The sequence below is a fragment of the Prionailurus bengalensis genome, chromosome C1 (assembly GCF_016509475.1).
Source record: "Prionailurus bengalensis isolate Pbe53 chromosome C1, Fcat_Pben_1.1_paternal_pri, whole genome shotgun sequence".
NCBI classification, from domain to species: Eukaryota; Metazoa; Chordata; class Mammalia; order Carnivora; family Felidae; genus Prionailurus; species Prionailurus bengalensis.
Window position 1 is genome coordinate 118,263,956 of NC_057345.1, and position 20,707 is coordinate 118,284,662.

General features: G+C 47.9%; 1 long non-coding RNA gene across 1 annotated transcript; it reads right to left on the reverse strand.

Moving 5' to 3' along the window:
* Positions 1–763: 763 nt before the first annotated feature.
* LOC122481244 lies at positions 764–16,016 on the reverse strand. Its single transcript, XR_006296794.1, has 4 exons — positions 15,741–16,016; positions 11,959–12,086; positions 3,521–3,621; positions 764–1,176 (listed from the first exon to the last, which is right to left on the reverse strand). It is a non-coding gene; the product is annotated as an uncharacterized LOC122481244 (long non-coding RNA).
* Positions 16,017–20,707: the final 4,691 nt, after the last annotated feature.

Here is a 20,707-nt window from a genome sequence, read left to right on the forward strand (position 1 = left end):
AAGACATGTGTATAGATGTACTCAAACTGAAGTACAGACAGAGAAAATAATGAAGATAATAGATCAGAGTATAAGACACATATTGAGACACAGTCATAATATCGATCATGCATCTAATTGGATTCTCAGAAAAAGGGAGGGAGAGAGAATAAGAAAAGCATATTCGAAGAGATAAAGGGCAAGAGTTGTCAGAATCAGAGAAAGACATCAACTCATAGATGCACAAAGCTCAGTGAATCCCAAGTTAAAGAAAAACAAAGAAAACTACACAGAGGTGCAAACCAAAGACAATGAGAAAATGTTAAAAGCAGCCAAGAAAAATTAAAACACATCATATTCCAAGGAGCAACAATGAGTTATGGCTGACATGTTGATCGCAACTATGAAATCCAGACGACAATGGAAAGGCATTTTTAACTGTACAAAAAAAAGTTCTATATCCTGTGAATTTTTTTTTTCAAAAATAAAGGCAATTCATGGTCCTCTTTCCTTTCCCTTTTCTTCTCTTCCATGTGTGAACAATTTAAAGCCATCAGGTGGGGCAGAGCAAGGCGTGGCGTGGATGCGTTTGTGTGCACGGTGTCGAGAGTGGAGGAAGCCATGGTGGCCCAGAGCAGGATGTCAGAGCCCAGACAGGATGAGAAGGGCATTCCCATGGGAGGGAAGCCAGATGTGGGGTGTCAGATCCTGAGCAGGGTGAGGAGGGGGGAGGAGGTTTGGGTTTAGTAAGAGAGGGAGTTATAAATATAGAAAAGGAGAAAACTGGAATGAATCCTGTGATGTTTATTTGGAAAAGAATATATCTGAGTGGATTCATCTATATATACACATATATTAATACATTATAATAATATATGCATATATAACAGATATATAATAGATACTACATGTATGTATACATATGCATACATATTCTCAAGCTGTGTTCACACAGAGCCAGGAGTGGATACATCTCATTAGCAAGACCTAGATTTTGTTTTCTAAACAACGGTTTCAAAGAAAGAAGGCAGGGATCCCCAGAGAATGGCTGATTCCAGGACTGGGCAGGGAAAGTACAAGGCGAGTCTGGAGCATCCTGGGCCAAAATGCACGGAAGCGCTCAAAGAATAATGGGGACATGTCAGAAGGATACAGAAGCTGTCTTGAAGTGGCTTCCACCAATCGAATCGGGGACATCTGAAAATCAAAATAAATAGTAAATTGGATTATAATCCTTTGAATAAAATAAGGAGCCACAAGTGTATACAAATAGTTAAATAGTAAAGCACAATGGGAACCAGGACTGTGTGTATAGTTTTAAGGTCCTTGCCCACGAAATGCTCGTTAGTTACAAAGGAGAAAAGAGTAACGTGCAGTGTTCGGAAAGCTGTCAGACCCCACCATAATCAAACAACCAAAGTATGCATCATCAGCGATGGCCCAAATTGATATACAGCACCTGATGGGATGCAATGAGAATTTAGCACCATTTCTGTGACATGCCTGCCAAACATGAAGAATCTGACTATAATGCTTGCAAATCAGACTATCAGACAAATACACATGGCGGTGGGGCGGGGGTGGGGGGAGCATTCTGTAAAATGGCTAGCCTGTAATCCATAAATGCATCAAGGTTAGGAAAGGTTGAGATGCTGGTCCAGACTGAAGGAGACTAAGAAGGCATGATAACCCATGACAGCTGAAATTTCTGATATAATGCATGATTCCTTTTCTAAAGAAGTTATCGGGACAATTGACAAATCTTAACCGGGGGCTTGGATAGGATGGGAACGCATCATTATTAACTGCCTGATTTTGAAGTCTGTACTGTGGTTATGCCAGAAAACACTATAGGAAACATATGCCAAAGTATTCAAGGGTACTGGGTTGGCAAAATACTCTCAAATGGGTCAGGAACAAACATTTCTCTGTATTGGACATTGTATTTTTCCATAACTGTGTGATAGTTTCAAAGCTTTTAAAGGTAACAATTAAAAAATGAAGGCGGGGCGCCTGGGTGACTCAGTCAGTTGAGCGTTCCGCTCTTGATTTCGGCGCGGGTTGTGATCCTAGGGTTGTAGGATTGAGCCCTGTGTCAGGCTCCGCATTGAGTGTGGAGCCTACTTAAGCTTCTTAAGCTTCTCTCTGTCTCTGTCTCTCTCTCTTCTCTCTCCTCCCTCTCTCTCTCTCTCTCTCTGTCTCTCCCTCTGCCCCTCTCCCTTGCTTGTGCACTCTCTAAATTTTTTTTTTCCAACGTTTATTTATTTTTGGGACAGAGAGAGACAGAGCATGAACGGGGGAGGGGCGGAGAGAGAGGGAGACACAGAATCGGAAACAGGCTCCAGGCTCTGAGCCGTCAGCCCAGAGCCCGACGCGGGGCTCGAACTCACGGACCGCGAGATCGTGACCTGGCTGAAGTCGGACGCTTAACCGACTACGCCACCCAGGCGCCCCGCTTGTGCACTCTCTAAAATTAATTTAATTTAATTTTAAAAATGAAGGCAAAGACATTTTCACGCTAATGAAGTCAGAGGACTCACCACCAGCAGACTCCTGCTACAAGAAATACAAGGATGACAATTCCGAATGGAAACAGAACTGCAGAGTGGAACAGAGAATTCCAAGAAGCAAATATGTGCCCAGATATAAGAGGGTTGACTGTCTGAAGCCACAAGAATAACTATGGCTTGTGGGATTTATAGCGTATGTAGAGGTGAAACTTTTTTTTTTTTTAAGTAGGTTTCACACTCAGCCCGATGCAGGGCTTGAACTCACAATCCTGAGATCAAGACTTGAGATGAGATCAAGAGTCAGACGTTTAACCGACTGAGCCACCCATGTCCCCCTAAAAGTAGAACATTTAACAACAGTATTACAAAAGGTAGGGTGGGTACACACGAGTATAGTTTTCCTCTATTATTTGTGAAATGGGAAAGCTTCCAATTTATAAGGTAGACTCCAAAAGTCGATGATGCCTCTGAGTTAACCGCTAAAAATTAATAGAAATAAAACTAAAAGTTTAACGGAAGAGGCAAAATACAATAAACATGCACAAAAGGAGAAATGAAGGTTTAAAGGCGCGGTGTCATAAATTGTTAAAAAGAAACAAGATTGCAGATCGAAGCTCCACTCACCACTTCTATTAAAAGACAAATATTTTTAGGCTGGATTAAAAAGAAAACAATCGTGTGCTGCTTATGAGACATACTTTATTTTTAAGTTTTTTAAAAAGTAAGCTTTACACACAACATGGGGCTCGAATTCATGACCCAGAAATTAAGAGTCACATGGTCTACTGACTGAGCCAGTCAGGCGCCCCTCTGAGACATGCTTTAAACATAGGATACAGAAAGGCAGAAAGTAAGCTGATGGTAAAAATTATGTCATGCAAGCACTTACCAAATGAAAGGTGTGGCTCGATTAATATCAGACAAAGTAGACTTTAGAGTCAGAAGTAGGAATGGTGGTAAAGAGCGATGTTTCATAATGATAAAAGGACTAATTCAACAGGAAGACGTAACAATCATAAATTTGTACTCACCTAATAACAGGGCTGCATGAAGCAGAAAGTTGACAGAACAAAAGAGACAAGTGGGCAAATTTGTAACCACGGTCGAGGTTTTAACGAATCTCTTTCAGCAACTGATAGAAAAAGCAGATAAAAAAAATCAATAAGTATATAGAAAATATGAATGACAGAGTTAATCACCTTGACTTTAATAGACAGCTATAGAACGCTGCACCCAGCAGCTGGAGAATACACGTTCTTCTCTCCAAGTGCATTTTTACCAAAATAGAACGTGTATTGAGCCGTAAAGCAAGTTATAACAAATTTCAAAAGATGAACTCATGCTGGGTATGATCTCCGACCAAAGTGGAATGAAACTGGAAATGAACAAAAGGAAGATTGTTAGACCTCAAATGTTTGCATGTTAAACAGAACTTTTAAATAACTCGGGGGTCAAAATATTTTGAACTGAGTGAAAATCAAAATATTGCATACAAACACTGAGATAAAAGCCAATGCAGTGATTAGAAAGAAATTTTAGGTTTTATTCTATTTTATTTTGTTTATTTATTTATTTTGAGAGAGAGAGAGAGAGAGAGAGAGAGAGAGAGAGACAATGAGGGAGGAGTAGAGAGAGGGAGAGAGAGAATTCCAAGCAGTCTCCGTGGTGGTGTGGAGCCTGACACGGGGCTGGAACCCACGAACTGTGAGATCATGACCTGAGCTGAAATCAAGAGTCAGACGCTTAACAGACTAAGCCACTGAGGCCCCCCCCCCAAGAAATTTTAAGATGTAAATGCATGTATGATAAGAGAAAATAGTTTAAAACTACTTACCTAAATTTTCATCTCAAGTTAGAAAAAGAACAGTAACTTTAAATCCAAGGAAAGAAGACAGAAGGGAAAATCAAAATACAAACCAAAGTCAATTTAAATATAAAGCAGATATGGGGTGCCTGGGTGGCTCCATCGGTGGACCACAGGACTCTTGATCTTGGGGTTGTGAGTTTGAGCCCCACAGTGAGGGCAGAGATTACTTAAAAATACATAAAGCAGATGTACAAAAGAGAAGGTTAGCAAAACAAAAAGCTGGGTTATTAAAAAGGTAATGAATCTGGGGCTCCTGGGAGTCTCAGTCACTTAGGGCACCGACTCTTGATTTTGGCTCAGGTCATGATCTCACAGTTCATGAGTTCAAGCCCCATGTCAGGTTCTGCACTGGTGTCGAGGAGCCTGCTTAGGATTCTGTCTCTCCCTCACTCTCCCTCTCATCTGCTCCTATTCTCTCTCTATATATAAATAAATAAATAAACTTAAAAACAAGTAGAGATTTGTTTTAAAAGGTAATGAATATGATAAACACCAAGATAAAAAGAGAGATAACAAAAGTTGTTAATATCAGCAAGGAAAAAGATCCTACAGATATTAAAAGATAAGAAAAGGTTTATTATAAAAACCTTTATGACAGCAAGTTTAAAAACTTAGACTAAATTTTGATGAAGTCCAATTTATCTGTTTTTTTTCTTTTGTTGTCTGCATTTTTTATGTCAAGTCTATGAAATTGTTGCCAATTCCAATGTCAAGATTTCCCCCTCTGTTTTCTTGGGTGACTTAAAGTTTTGGCTCTTAAATGTAGGCTTTTATCTATATTTAATTTTTGAGCCTGATGTTAGTTAAGGGTCTGATTTCTTTTGCATGAAGATATCCAGTTTTCCAGCACCAGTTGTTGAAAGGACTGTCTTTTTTCCCCATCGCATGATCTGGGCAACCTTGTCAAAAATCAATTGACCAAGGGGCTCCTGGGTGGCCCAGTCGGTTGGGCGTCTGACTTCAGCTCAGGTCATGATCTTGCGGTCCGTGGGTTTGAGCCCCGCATCGGGCTCTGTGCTGACAGCTCGGAGCCTGGAGCCTGCTTCCAATTCTGTGTCTTCTTTCTCTGCCCTTGCCCTGCTTGTGCTCTGTCTCTCTCTCTCTCTCAAAAATAAATTAACGTTAAATTTTTTTTTTTTTTAATCAATTGACCATGTATGAGAGGGTTTATGTCTGGGATCTCTGTTCTATTCTGTTGGTGGCTATAATTGTACTTACACTAGTACCGTACTGCTTCAGTTACTATAGCCTTGTAGCAAGTTTCGAAACCCAGAAGTGTGAGACGTCTAACCTTCTTTTTCAACGGTGTTTCGACTGTCTGAGGTCCCTTGGAATTCATATGGATATGAATCTGAGGCTCAGCTTTTCCATTTTTTTTGTGAAAAAGACTGCCGATATTTTGATAGGGATTGCAGTGAATTTATAAATAGCTTTGGCTCATGTGTGTAATCTTTGACACAGAAGAGTATTATCTATTATTTATGGATGCACGCATAAATGGAAGGAATAGAATCTTGGACATCCCGAAGTTGAGATACCGGTTTCCTCCAGGGGTAGAAGCGTTAAGCCTAGAAAGACAAAAGAGACTGGAAGGGGATACACCTGGAACTTCAGTTATACCTGGAGTGTTTTATGTCTTTAAAAGATAACGGGAAATGGGGCGTCTGGGTGGCTCAGTCAGTTAAGTGGCCACCCCTTGATTTCAGCTCAGGTCGTGATCTCACAGTTGTGGGATCGAGCCCCGTGTTGGGCTCTGCACTGAGCACGGAGCTTGCTCAAGATTTTCTCTCCCTCTCCCTCCGTCCCTCTCCCCTGCTCAAGCTTTCTCTCGCTCTCTCTCTCTCTCTCTCCCTCCCTCTGAAAGCGATAAATAAATACATAAATAAATAAAATGGGAAGTAAATTTTTTTTTCAAATTATCACTACTGATTAGATGGTAAATGGATGTATGTTATTTTGCTCTCTACACTTTTCTGTAGTTCGAAACTTCTCATCATAAACAAGAGAGATTACATGATGGGGGCCAGCTGGGAGGCCCCTCCTGAGAGGCTCTCACCTGTCCTGCTGCCCTCCATCAGGTCCCCTTATACTGTCACCTCTCTACCTGTCCACCAGGAGCCCATTCGCGGAGGTGAATTTATTTTTATTTTTATTTTTTCTTTCCAAGTTTTTATTTAAATTCCCACTAGTTAACATATAGTGTAATATTAGTTTGGGGTATAGAATTTAGTGATTCATCACTTACGTATGACACCTGGTGTTCATCACGACAAGTGCCTGCGTGGAGGTGAACTTAAAATACAGGTGGGACTTGACTTTGATCCTGTCTCCCTAGGTGAGGCTCGGGGAACAAATTCCAACCCACCAAAGGTTTAGACCTTCCAGTCAGTTCTTTGGCGGCTACTTCCAAATAGCAACAGGGAAATTAGGATTGGCAGACATCTGAAGAACACTCAACCCTGAAGGGAAGAGATGAATAGAATAGAATAGAATAGAATAGAGCAACCTGGAAGAACAGAGAAAGCCTGTGCACAGGGAAGAAAACTTTTAAAACTTTTTTTTTTTCAACGTTTATTTATTTTGGGGACAGAGAGAGACAGAGCATGAACGGGGGAGGGGCAGAGGGAGAGGGAGACACAGAATTGGAAACAGGCTCCAGGCTCTGAGCCATCAGCCCAGAGCCCGACGCGGGGCTCGAACTCACGGACCGCGAGATCGTGACCTGGCTGAAGTCGGACGCTTAACCGACTGCGCCACCCAGGCGCCCCAAGAAGAAAACTTTTAAAGAAACAAATACAAAAATTCTCCCAAAGCTCGTGTGGATACTTTTCCAGTGATTAGAGAAGATATTTGCATCAATGACATAAGGACAAGATGCTCTAAAAAGGGAGCACTTGGGGGGTGCCTGGGGGGCTTAGTCGGTTAAGCGTCCAACTTCAGCTGAGGTCGTGAACTCACGGTTTCGTGAGTTCAAGCCCCACGTCAGGGTCTGTGCTGACAGCTCAGAGCCTGGAGCCTGCTTCAGATTCTGTGTCTCCCTCTCTCTGCCTCTCCCCTGCTTGTGTGCTCTCTCTCTCTGTCTCTCTCTCAAAAAAAAAATAAATAAACATTAAAAAAAATTTTTTTAATAAAAAAAGAAAAGAAAAAGGGAGCACTTGGTGCACCTGGGTGGCTCAGTCAGTTAAGCGTCTGACTCTTGATTTCAGCTCAGGTCATGACTTCACAGTTAGTGAGATCGAGCCCCGCATCAGGCTCTGCATTGACAGTGTAGAGCCCGCTTGGGATTCTCTCTCTCCCTCGCTCCCTGCCTCTTCCCCACTCACGTGCATGCACAAGTGATCTCTTTCTCTCTCTCAAAATAAATAAATAAACATAAAAATAAATCGAAAAGGAGCACACAGTAAAAACACTTACAAAAAAAGAGAATGAGTAAGAAAAAATAAAATAAAAAACGTCACTAAAAGATGAGAGTATGAAACTATGGAATCACCCAGAAAGCATGGGGAAAAACACAGAAATGGATCACGGAGGAAGAGAGGAGAGTGAAGAAGAAAATAAAGACTAGTCCCCGGAGGCCCAAAATATGAACCAAAGGAATTTCAGCAATTGAGAATAGAGAAAATTGTCAATCGAAGGATTCAGGAGAATTCCTCTGCAATGAAAGGAAGGAGTCTGCAGACCCACACGGCCTGCCAGACACCTGCGGACCCAGCAAGGCAAAGGGCTGTGAGATTTCAGAACCCGTGGGATAAGGAGAAGGCGTCACGGTGGCCGGGGGAAGCGGGGCAGGCGCACAGAATCAGGAATCAGAGCTGTTTGGGATCTCCCCATGGAAACGCTGGAAAGCTAGAGCCTTAGCCTTAGAGCGTAGCTCTCAAAACTGCCAAGGACCAGGATTGCCAAAAGCATTTGTTACTGTCACTACATAACAAAACTTGCTGGCTTAGAACAATGCACATTATTATTTCACGGTTTCTGAGGGCCAGGAAGTCAGGAGCGGCTTCGCTGGGTGCCTCTGGCTCAGGGTGTCTCTTAAGGCTGCGACCGGCTGGGGGGACGGCATTGCAGTCGGATGAAGGTTCAGCTGGAGCGAAGGAATTTGTTTCCAAGCTCATACACGTGGTTGTTGGCACAAGGCTGCAGGTCCCTGCTGCAGAGACCGCTCCGTGGGGCTGCTCACGCCCTCCCCCAGTGAGTGATCCAACAGATCTGGAGACCCCGAGACAGTGTGTCATCAACTTTTATCCGGGGAGCGATGCTCCCTCACTTCCGCCGTGTCCCAGACTTCAGAACGCTCCAGTTCTGCCAAGCCACACAGTAGAGTCACATTCTGGTCCTCGTGGGAGGGTGTCCTGCTGCAGCCTGTGACGTGCTGGAGTACTCGAGGATTCCGGAAGCCTCTTCATTCTAATCGTGGCCACCTCCCAAAGCCCTGCAGCCTCTGCGTTTCGCTGTGTGTCGAGGCTCCTTCCAGTCCTGCTCTCTACCTGGACCCCACTCGGAAGTGAGGCACAGGGACCCAATCATTTAGGGAGGGACAGGACCAAAAAACAAATACTTGGGTCTCCCCATTATCTGAAACCTTGGTGTTCCTGGGGCACAGGGATGTGGGGATGCAGGGATAAGAGAATGTAAAGATATTCCTGGAGTTCAGCTGTTCTTTCATTCATTCTGCATTTTTGGTGCACCTTCCAGGCTTGCTAGAAACCCCGGGATAAAATATGGATCCGGTCCTTGAGGGCTCAGGGAGGAAGGAGGTAGATGATTAACCAATAATTCCAGTCCCAGAACACGAGGGTAGCATGGATGTAAAAAAAAAAAAAAAAAAATTAAAGGGTTTATAGCCCTAACATACAACAGACATCTCAGAATTGATAAGAAAATTCAAACATAGTGTACTAATTTCATATTGCTGCTTGCTCTAACAAATTACCACAGAACTGGTGGCTTGAAAACAACTCCTTTAGTTCTGAAGGTCAGGAGTCCAAAATGAGTCTCACCGGGCTCAAATCAGAGTGTTGGTAGGTCTTCATTCCTTCTAGAGGCTCTTGGGAAAATCCATTTCCCAGACTCTTCCAGCTTCTAGAGGCTGCCTGTATGCCTTGGCTTTTGGCCCCTTCCTCTACCTTCAAAGCCAGCAGTATCAGGCCGAGTCCTTCCCATGCTGCCCCTCTCTGACTCTCTCTCGCCTGCCTCCCTTTTCCATTTCAGAGTACCCTTGTGATTATACTGGGGTCCCCCAGATAATCTGGGGTGATTTTCCATTCTCAAGGTCAGCTGACTGACAACTTAATTCCACCCACAACCATAATTCCCCTTTGCCATGTGACCTAACATATTCACAGATGTGGGGATTAGGACATGGAAAACTTAGGGGGGGCCTTATTCTGTCCACCGCAAACACCAACAGAAAAGAAAGCAATTCATAAGAGAAGGGCAAACAGCACCTGAATCTATGAAAAGACAGTCACTTTTCCCAAAAGCCAAGAAAGTAAAAGTTAGCCCAGCAAGGACATCCCGTGCTCAGCCTCCAGATGGCAAGTGTGGAAAAGGTTAACACCCTCTAGGGCTGAATAGAACATGGGAGATGGGCATTTCTGTGGCCTGCTGGGAGGAGGACTGTAGCTACCACATTTGGGGGAACATAATCTGATGGTCCATCAAACTCAGAATACACTGACATTCAAATGTTGCAAGCCCACGTACAGGAATTCATTCCCTTTAGAAATAACACCTTGCCCCTGAATTCAAAAATGCCCGTGTGTCAGGCACTGGGGGTGTAGCCACAGAGAGGACAGCCCAGGCCCCTGCTCTCATGGGGCTGACGTTCTTATGGGAAAGGCAGACCACAAAGAAACCAAGAAAGAGAGAAACCAGACACGTACTGGGTTGGGACGAGGGCCGTGTGTTCCTTTCCCAGGGCTGCCGTAACAAATGGCCACAAACTTAGTGGCTTAAAATAACAGAACCAAATATTCCCCCATAGTCCTGGAAGCCAGAAGTTCAAAATCAAGGTGTTGGCAGGCGTGGTTCCTTCTGGAGGCTCTGAGCTTGGAGAATCTGTTCCTTGCTTCTCTCCTGGCTTCTGGTGGCTCTCAGCAAACCCCCGTGTCCCTTGGCTCATAGGCACATCACTGCAGTCTGCCATCCCGTGGCGTTCTCTTCTCTCTGTGTGTCTTTTTGCCCAAATCTCCCTCTTTTTATGTGGACACGAGTCATTGGGTTAGGGTTCATCCTTTCCTAGGATGACCTCATCTCAACTTGACTGCACCTGCGAAGATGACTCCCAAATAAGGGCACATTCACAGCTACTAGGAGTTACTTCAATACATCTTTTTAGCGGACACAAGTCAAGCCTCGACAGGCTCTCCAGAGAATTGACAGAAGACAATAATGAGAGAGTGAGGGTGGCTGCTTGAACTTGGATGAGCAGGAAGGCTTCTCAGAGGAGGGGGCATTGAACCTGAGCTCTGAGCGGCAAGGAAGAAGTCAATGAAGATCAAGGAAGAATGTTCTAGGGGAGCAAACGGCTGGCCCAACGGCCTCGAGGCAGGATCGGGCTTGGCCAGTTCAAGGCCCTGCAATCAGGCCAGCAGAGCAGGCGCTAGTGGGCACGGAGGGTGTTCCGGGGGGAGCTCAGAGAAGGCGCAGGGCCAGATGGTACAGACCTTGAAGCTCAGGGAAAAGAGTCTGCATTTTGTCTTGGAGGAGGACAGTGACACAATCTGAGCTGTTTGTCAAAGACGGCGGCATGTGATGTATGTACGAGGGTGTGTATCACACGACTGTTCCCAAAACACTGGAAATACCCTGTGTATTCAGGGGACTGGGTGAATGACCTATGCTATGTTCATTCTGTGGCTTCGGAGTTCGAGCTATCCATATCCACCTGCAAAGATGTTCTTGATACACGAAGTAAAAAAGCAAAGTGTCTAATATCTCTGTGTGTCTTCTCTAAGTTTGGTTTTAATTTAATTTTTTTTTTTCAGTAATCTCTACACCCACCATGGAGCTTGAACTCCCAACCCTGAGATCAAGAGTCACGGGCTCTTGTGACTGAGCCAGGCAGGCGTCCCCGGATGGGTGTGTGTGTCTCCTTTTTTTAAACAGGTTTCTTTTTTTTTTTTTTTTTAATTTTTATGTATTTTTGAGAGAGAAGGAGACAGAGTGTGCGCGGGAGAGGGGCAGAGAGAGAAGGAGACGCAGAATCCGAAGCAGGCTCCAGGCTCTGAGCTGTCAGTGCAGAGCCCGACGTGGGGCTCGAACCCACGAACCGTGAGATCGTGACCTGAGCCGAAGTTGGACGCTTAACGGACTGAGCCACCCAGGTGCCCCTGTGTGTGTGTGTGTGTGTGTGTGTGTGTGTGTGTCTTCTCAAGGCAGCAAAAGCCTCTGCGATGCTTGAATGCAATCTGTGCACAGGCCACAAATTGAGTTGATTTGGGTTCTCCTAACCAAACCCAGAACACAGTCTGATTCCCATTTCTGGAACCCAAATGCTCGTTTACAAGGGCTCACGTTGGAAAGCGTTGTTCTACAAAGTCAGCTTGTTTGTTTTGTCCACCACCTTCCCCGAGAGGCTGCTCTGTGACAAGCTCCTACCTTGCGCAGTCCCCTCCTGCTGGCTCACCATGGCTGTCCTAGTGCTCCAGCGGGCTTCAACGTCCAGACAAGCGTGATCCAGGCGCTCCTTTGGACTGCAATGGAGGAGGTCTCTGTTCCCACTTGGTCTGGGGAGACAAGGAAGCCAGGAATCTCAGACATTTGGAGCTGCGTCTGTACAAAGGGTTGAACTAAATAATGCCCAGGTTACGCTATATGAATCCTTCCTCCCGGCCTCTCCAAGACTGATTCCTCATGGAAGCTGGCCTCGACCTCAAGCCTGCGGTGGTATCTTTTTGTGGTCTCCCGCGCATGCATTGGGGCCTGTCCTCCCTTCCTTTTAGACTCCACACGCTCAAAACAATCTTTGTTCGTTTATCGACCTGGAAAGTGAAATGACTCTGAACCTGCATTCTCTGAGAGGTCCAGGATGCAGCCCTAATTAGGGCTCAAATTTCTCTGGATTTTCCCATTTTCAAGTTGGGTGCTGCGTCCCCATGTTCAGGTCGCTCATTGGTGGTAAAAATCTGGTAAAAATCTTAGGACACCTAAAGAAAATTGGGTGGACACCTAAAGAAAATTGGGACAGGAAGGGTTCTGTGTAATAGCATCCAGCTGGAAACAACCCTCATGTCCATGACCGTAGAACGGATAAATACATTGAAGTTTGGTCACGCAGTGGAGTAATCCACAGCACCCAGAACCAATGACCCAAATAATAGGCAAAGTGTGATTTACTCTCAAAAACTGTTACAGTAAATGAAAGAAGCTGAACTCAAAAGAACACATAGGATTCCGTTTACATAAAGCTTAAAAGCTGGCAAAATTGAACTATCGTGTTTCACGTCACATGCTTAGTTGGCTGTGTAAAATTATAAAGAAAAGACACAAGTTCTCATACTGGCCAACTTTGAGGGGAAGGGAGGTCGTGAGTGGGAAGGGCTTCGGGGACCCGCGATCCCGAGTCTCGAGCTGGCCTACGATTTAGTCACTAAGGGTTTGTTAAGCTGTATGGTTATTTTGTAACACCTATCTCTCTAGGTATCATATTTTGAAATACAAAAGGCTGATCACTACATGGTATGCATGAAACTAATTTTACACGGTATGTTAGCTAACTGAAATTTAAATCAAAACTTAACAGAAATAAATTAGAATATCAAGTAAAATAAAATAAAATAAAATGGCCAAAAAAATTAAGTCCATAAATTGAAAACCAGGATAGGATTTATTTATTTATTTATTTATTTATTTATTTATTTATTTATTTATTTTTGAGAGCGAGAGTGCGAGTGGGAGAGGGGCAGAGCGAGAGGGGGACAGAGGATCCAAAGCGGGCCCTGCGCTGACCACAGTGAGCCTGACGCGCGGCTCGAACTCACGAACTGTGAGATCACGACCTGAACCAAAGTCAGACGCTTAACCAACTGAGCCACCCAGGATAGGACTTAATGTTAGGGTTTGTGGGGACTAAGTCTGAGGTCCTATGGAGGGTATTTAGGGGAGTTGGACTTTCTCTCTTTCTCCTCCTTGTCCCCCTCCTTCCTCCCTCCTTCAGTACCTCTTCTTCTACTTTCCTTTCTCTACCACGAAAAGCCCCCATCCTTACCCCTTTGCTTAGCATGGGCAGGTCCTCTGCTCCCAGCCTTTCATCCCTTCCAAGACCTAGAAAATGCTCTCTAAATTCAGATCCAAGGAAAAGAGCATGCATGCCATTGACCACTGCTGTGTACCGGCTGAGGACCGGCTGGGGAGGAGCGGGTGAGGAAGGGCAACCTCTGCTCAAGCCCTGGTGGCTTTGGTGGAGTGGCTGAGGGGGGCTTGTTTCTCAGGGAGGGGACAGGGCAGTCCCTCCAACGCAAGGAGAGGATGGCGTGGGGCGGGGCTCACAGATGGAGGGAGAGGTGGCAGAGGGAAGTGAATTAATTATCTCAGGCCCCAGTAGGAATGAGAAGCACCCAGAACTGGACCAGAAGAACCCAGGATGCCAGCTGCCCCTGGCTGTACGCGGCTGCTTTGGGCTGCTTCGGGGTCCCCAGACCCTGTCTTTTCCCTGCCATCATGTAGAGCTGGCTCCTATTCTCGGCCTCGTCCGCAGAGGAAGCCAGGTCCCTCTCCTTGTTTGTGTTGGCAGCTGTCTCCAGCGGCCAGGCCCCTGGCCCTTCCTGAGGGAGCATGTCCGCAGATAAGCTAATGTTGGCATCTCCCCAAGAACTGTCATTATTTTGTTTCTAAAATATTTCTCTTGTCCTCGCCTTGCCAGCATCTCCCCTCCCACGCCCTCCCCCCTTCCCTGGGAATCAGCTGAGGAGCAAAGGGTTTTCCTTATAAATCCTGCCCACCACCTCCAAGCGGCTCTCCTTGCCCCCCATGCGCTGCGGGAGCCGTCACCCTTCGCCCTGCTCTGCAGCCCGCGCCCCCACCGCCCTCCCGCAGTGCAGCAGTCCCCGCCTGGCTGTGGCCCTGCCTCCACCTGCGTCTCTCTGATCTTCCAAACTGCGAGGGGGCGGAGCCAGGCCTCCTGAGAAGAGAAATTGACAGCAGCCGCCACGTGATCATCGCTGAGCACCTGCTTCCAACACAAAACCTTGTTTCGTATTCACAAACCCCTGCCAAGGAGCAACTTCCTCTTCGGGTTTTGCAGCTGAGGCTTGGCGGTGGTGGCGGGGCGGGGGGTGGGGGGGCGTCAAGCGATCTCCCCCGGGGTCCAGCAGTCCATATGTGATAGAGCCGGAACTGGACCCCGTACCTGCCTGAGTTCGCGGCCCTGAGCCCGTCTGCCCTGTGAACCTCGGAAGCACGTTCTTTTAGGCTTGTCTTCTCATTTGTTTCTGAGCGGCAGACCCCGTTGTTACCATTCCCTCTTTACAGAAGAAACTAAAGACTAGAGAAATTGAATGACTAAGACCGCATTTGGGCCCTCTAGTTTCAAACCCAGAGGCTTGGTTGCTGCGGTGTCTTCATATTGGCTCTTCTGTTTTTCTAGGATCAAGCCCTGCCCTGAATTCTGCCTTCCTTCTGTATTATCTGACTGCATTATGAACAAATCTATCCATCTATCCACCCACTCATCCACCTATCCATCCACCTGCCCAGTATCTATCTATCTATCTATCTACCTCAGAGCCCATGTCATCAGAGCTCACAGTCCAGTGGACAAAGATAGGTACGCACGCGCGTGCGCGCGCGCACACACACGAATGTGAATATACATACGTAAATAACCACTTATAAGCATGCTTCAGATACTGCTGGAGAGAGGTGTGTGTGCTGTGCCACCAGACTTTGAACTCGCACCCACTGATGGGGAGTCAGAAAAGCTCCATCAGCAACCCTGTCCTGGCTCCCCCTCTGGCCAGATTTAGCCCTCACAACCAGGAAGACCGGAGAAAAGAAGCAGCCGGGCCTCGAGCCCTCAAGGAGCACTCATCTTTAAGAGAGAATCTCTGATCTCAGCTGGGTCTGTGGGAAGGGGCAAGGAGGCAAGGCCAGCAGCAGGGCCCTGCGTTTCCCAGGGAGAGGCTGAGAACACGTACGCCAGGAGACCATCTCGGCCTACCCTTTGCTTGCTCTGTGGTTTGGGAAAAGGACACAGCATCTCTGGGCTTGGCATGCCTCTTCTGCAGAATGACACAGTTTAATAGCAGCTGCCACCAGGAAAGCTTGGGCTCCTGAGCCGGGGGTGGGGGATCAGTTCCCTTCCCCACATGGCCGTAATGCAGGGGGACAAGGCACCCTGTCCTTGTCTTGGGCTTTACTGCAGCCAAGAGGTTAGTACTCACCTTCCAGCTTGCTAGAGCTTCCTTTCCAATGAAGAAGGAGGAACAGCGAGCCACTGTGTTTCCCTTGTCCCCAGTTCTGAATGGGAGACCTGAAAACTTTCTGCATTACTTCCTACCCACGCCGCACCCTGTCTCCACTAGAAGTGGTACCAAGGTGCTGTCCCCCACCAAGGGGGGAGCTCTGATTTCCCAGTTACCTTACCAGGGGTGACTTAAAGAGGGAACCCACCACCTTAGGGGTCTGGCTCAGTATCACCTTCACTTCTGCTGTGTTCTCTGGAGCAAGCAACAGGAGAGCCTGGATTCAAGGGCAGGGGAACTGACCCCCCCCCCCCCCCACACACACCCTTGAGGAAGGAGCTGCAAAGTCACTGCAAGGGCTTGGAGGGGGAGGAGTAAATGTTTCTGCTGCTGTTTGCAATCTACCTCGGACACCACTGAGGGCTCTGGGCCAACACCCACTGTTCCTCCTGCGTGCCCTGGAGGTGGGAAAAAGGAAGTGTTAGAGGAAGAGGGTCAGGTGGGATTGCCCCAGGTTCTGCTGACCCCAATCCAGACTTTCTCACACTGGGGTCAGCAGCTCCTTGAGAATTTTTTTTTTTATTTCATTTTGATGTTAATCTAAAAACACATCTAGCTGTGTTCTGCATAGCTGCCCCCTCCCATTGGGAATTTCAACTCGGGCGTATATATTTTTTTAAATCCATGGTGCAGGGGATCCAAGCAGCAACATTTCGATGGTCACCGGAGATGGACTGAAGAGGCAGCCAGATGCTTATCAGGGCACAGGGCATGAACATGGCTCCTCAGGGGTTCAGGAGACCAGAGCAGAGGGAAACTGAGTCAAGACACGACAGAGCTAAACTGGGAGGACAGAACCTCCTCCCAGCAGCTAGGAGGGTGTCTAACATTGTCAGTAGCAACTTCATATCTGCCAACTCATTATCTGCATCTGCTGTCTTGAGATAGTGCTATCTGTGTGTCTGGGAGCAGTGAGGCTGGGAGGGGACACTGGGTGGGCAGGGAGGACACGTGCTTGGGTAGAATCAGTTTCTGAAGGGGACTGAGGGTGGAAGCTGGGTCAGAACATCTGAGTCCCCGGCAGCCTGACACAATGAGGACTTTGTTACTGACAGTAGCCCCTTTGCGTGCTGGGTTCCAGGAAACCACTATTACCCCTCCAATACTCAGCAAGAGAAGCATTGCTATTTCTACTTAACAGATGAAGATAGTGGTTCAGAGAGGTTAGGCAAGCTGCTCAAGGCCGCACAGTATTCTGCCAACTCTGTCCTATTCAGTAGCCATGACTCTGCCGGTTTCAACTCGGCCCCCTCCCCCCGGGTTGCTCCTGTCTTGGGTGGAGGAGCCCCCATCCCAGGACTTCTCAGGGGCCCAGGTGAGAAGTGGATGCATTTGCCCCACCTTTACCCTTGCGAGCCTGCCAGGCAACCCAGCTCATAATTAGGTAATTAAGTCTTCGAGTAAATACTGGAGAAGTCCAACCTGTTTTTGTATCGTTGCAGGAAAACAAAGTCACAGGAGCTTTCCAGTAAGTTCAGAGAGTTTCTGGCTCAGCAGGGAGTAAACAGGGACAAGTAACTTCGGTCCTGTCCCTCCCCACGGCCACCCCCTTCTGCCTTCCCCACATCAGTCACGGAACCAGCACATTGTTTGTTCTCCAGAGTGCTTTGGTGTGACCTGAGGTTTGGTGAGGGCAGCCAGGCCGGCTTCCTGGGGTCGCTGTGTTTCCGGGAGTCCTCAGGCCAGGAAGCACCTCCGTATTCAGAAATGCCAGTCATGGTGTTTCTCACACTTGAGGCCAGGCTCTGCGGGCCACAGTGGGTGGGGGCAGGCCAGGCCTGGGGCTTAGTGAGCTTCTGGATCCCCAGGGAGGAGGACAATGGCGAGCCCAAGGCAGCCTCCAGAAGGGTTTGTTGAAGAAAGTACCTTGAAGTATGCCTCTTGCTAAGCACTGCCTCTGGAAGAAGAGGAGGGGGGGGGGGGCTCCAGCAATCCCTCCCAGGCTCCTCACTCTATTCACTTGGTAGGACACAGAGCCTTTAGCACCAAAGGGATGCTCAGGAGGCAGGGGTCTGGTGGGAGGGGGGGAGCAGGTAGCACAGGACAGGGAGGGCCAGAGGATGCCAGGCCCCGCAGAGGAGGGGAGGGCAGCAGGGAGAGGCAGAGAGGAGTGTCCCCCACCCCCCAGGACAGTTCAGGGCTGGCACTTGCCGGGAGCTGTCAGTGTGCAGCTTCATTCTTGGGCCAAGATAGTGGAGAGCTCTTCCCAGTGTGTCCTCAGAGAAGATCAGCGCCCCCCCCCCCCCCGGGGCACTTGTCACCCCCTGTCAGCATTGTCTGCAGGCTTCCCTGCCTCCCACCTGACTGTGGGCAGCTTGAGGGCAGCCCCACATAGGAATTGGCCCCACACCAACCCCAGGCCTGGCAGCTGGAAGGCAGGAGGGGCCCAGAACGTTCTGCCGTGTGACCACGTGAATGTGGTTGGAGACATCTGCGCAAAGGGCACAGGAGCGGGGGTCAGGAGAGCAGGTTCTGGCCCTTCCTTGGTCGCTGGCTTGAAGGGTGGCCTCACATAAAGCATTTCACTTTTCTGGGCCTCACTTCTCCCAGCTGTGAAATAGAGGACTGAGCGACAGGAAAGTTCCTCTGCATTTCTGACCGTATGCGTGTCAGTCGGGGGTTCGACCACAGAACCACTGCAGCGAAACTAGTGGAAGAGTGTGAGATGTTAGACAAATGATAGATACACAGATAGATAATTTATTCAGGAAAATTGGCTTGCACCAACGCTGGGAGCTGGGTAACCATCTCCAGGTCTGATGTTGGAGCTTGGAGCCTACGGGGCAGCAGTGAGAGCAGGCTGGGACCCCAAGGGCGTAGGCACTGGAATCCCCTCAGGATGAGACCAAAACCGGAGCCCGGTTCTCGCTGTCTCTGACCTTGGAGACAAGGGAATCCAGCAGGAGCCGGGAGCCCTCCTCCAAAGTGGCCCTCAGGCCCCAGCTGCGGGGGAGGGAAGTCAGCAGATCAGCACTGCATACTTTTAATGCGTCTGCCACGGAATGACCTCCGCCTCCTTCCTTTCCCCACCTGCGCTCTCCTGGGACAACTCCCCCCTGTGGCCACCTCCAGCAGAAACACATAAGAAAAGGACCCCTGGGGTATGGAGTTCAACCCGGCTGAGGTGATCCATTACACAGCTACCGTGGTATGATCAGAATTCAGTGATTCAGTCAAAAACCCATTAAAAGACAATTTGGAAGAAAATTGTCCGGGGGCTTTCTTAGGAAACTGAGATCATCTGCAAATACATGCCTGGTCTTCCAATGCATCGCTTCACGGTCATTAATTCAGCTTAAGGGTTGTCAGCTCCTCTGGGATGGCCTCGAGTCTCCCCCCCTTCTCTTCTGGGCATGCAGCGTCGCACAGGGCGTGATCCAAGACGGGCTGACACAGAGAGGTAGCGTGGCCTCCTTTCCTCACTGAAGCTGGTGTTTGTTGAATGCTCACTCTATACAAGCTCTGCTCATTTTCCGCACACCAACACTTGGAGAGAGAGATTAGCATTATGCGCGTTTTATGTATGGGGAAACTGAGGCACAGAGCGTTGAAGTCACTTGCCCAAGATTATTTGGCCAGTAAGTAGTAGAACCAAGATTTGAACCTGGTCACTTGCCTCCAGTGCCTGAGGCTTGACCGGTGTCTGAGATTGCCCAGGCAGTGCTTGGCATATCATCAGACTTGTCTTAAGGGGGACTCAGAGGTGGTGGGCAGAAGCCCAAGGGGCCAGACGTCCGCTTCCTCCCGACAAGGGCTCAGAAATGTTTATGTTTTCGCCTCAGCTTGCTGTCTGTCAGAGATTGCTGACTCTCAGTGCCCCTTACCTAATTCCTCAGTAACAGAACTCCCAATGTTCAGCAGGGCACATGGTAACTGACACACAAGATCATTTCCCAGCCTCCTTTACAGATGGGCAAAGGTGAGGCCACGTGGCTCCCTTGTGGCTGGTGGGAAGTTAACAGAAAATCCGATGCATTCTTATAGGGAGGGGCCAACCTCTTTTTCTGTCAGTTCTTGCCTCTGAGAAAGAAGCTGGATGAAATGCAGTATCATAGCTGGAGCTCCAGTAATCACTGGTATCTCCTAGGACCTTGTTATAAATGTATATTCTGGGGGCGTCAGCCTGGGGTCTGTTGGTGGAGCATGCAACTCTTGACCTTGGGGTTGGGTTGGAGATGACTTAAAAATAAAATCTTAAAAAGAAAAAGAAATGTGTGTCCCACCCAGACCTACTCAGTCAACAACCTCAGTTTAAGAAGATCCCCACGTGATTTGTATGCCTGTGAAAGTTTGAGAAACACCGGTTGAAGCTGCATTTATTGGCTGAACCTAATTCTGACCAGTCATAGCCGTGATGGCCTTCCTGTTGCTGGCACCTTGAACTCCTCGTTTGCAGAATGGGGAAGCCATGGCTTCTGGGGAAGACATCCATGACTAATGGAGAGCCGTTCTCCAAAATGTCCTCATTCCCGTCTTCCTGTGAAGAGCTCTGTGTCAAGAATGGACCCACCAAAAGTATTGGGAAGGGGGCGCCTGGGTAGCTTGTCGGGTGAGTGTCTGACTCTTTTTTTTTTTTTAATTTTTTAATTTTTTTTTTCCAACGTTTATTTATTTTTGGGACAGAGAGAGACAGAGCATGAACAGGGGAGGGTCAGAGAGAGAGAAAGACACAGAATCAGAAACAGGCTCCAGGCTCTGAGCCATCAGCCCAGAGCCCGACGCGGGGCTCGAACTCACGGACCGTGAGATCGTGACCTGGCTGAAGTCGGACGCTTAACCAACTGCGCCACCCAGGCGCCCCATCTGACTCTTGATTTCAGCTTGGGTCATGGTCCCAGGGTGGTGAGAGGGAGCCCCAAGTCAGGCTCCAAGCTAAGCATGGAGCC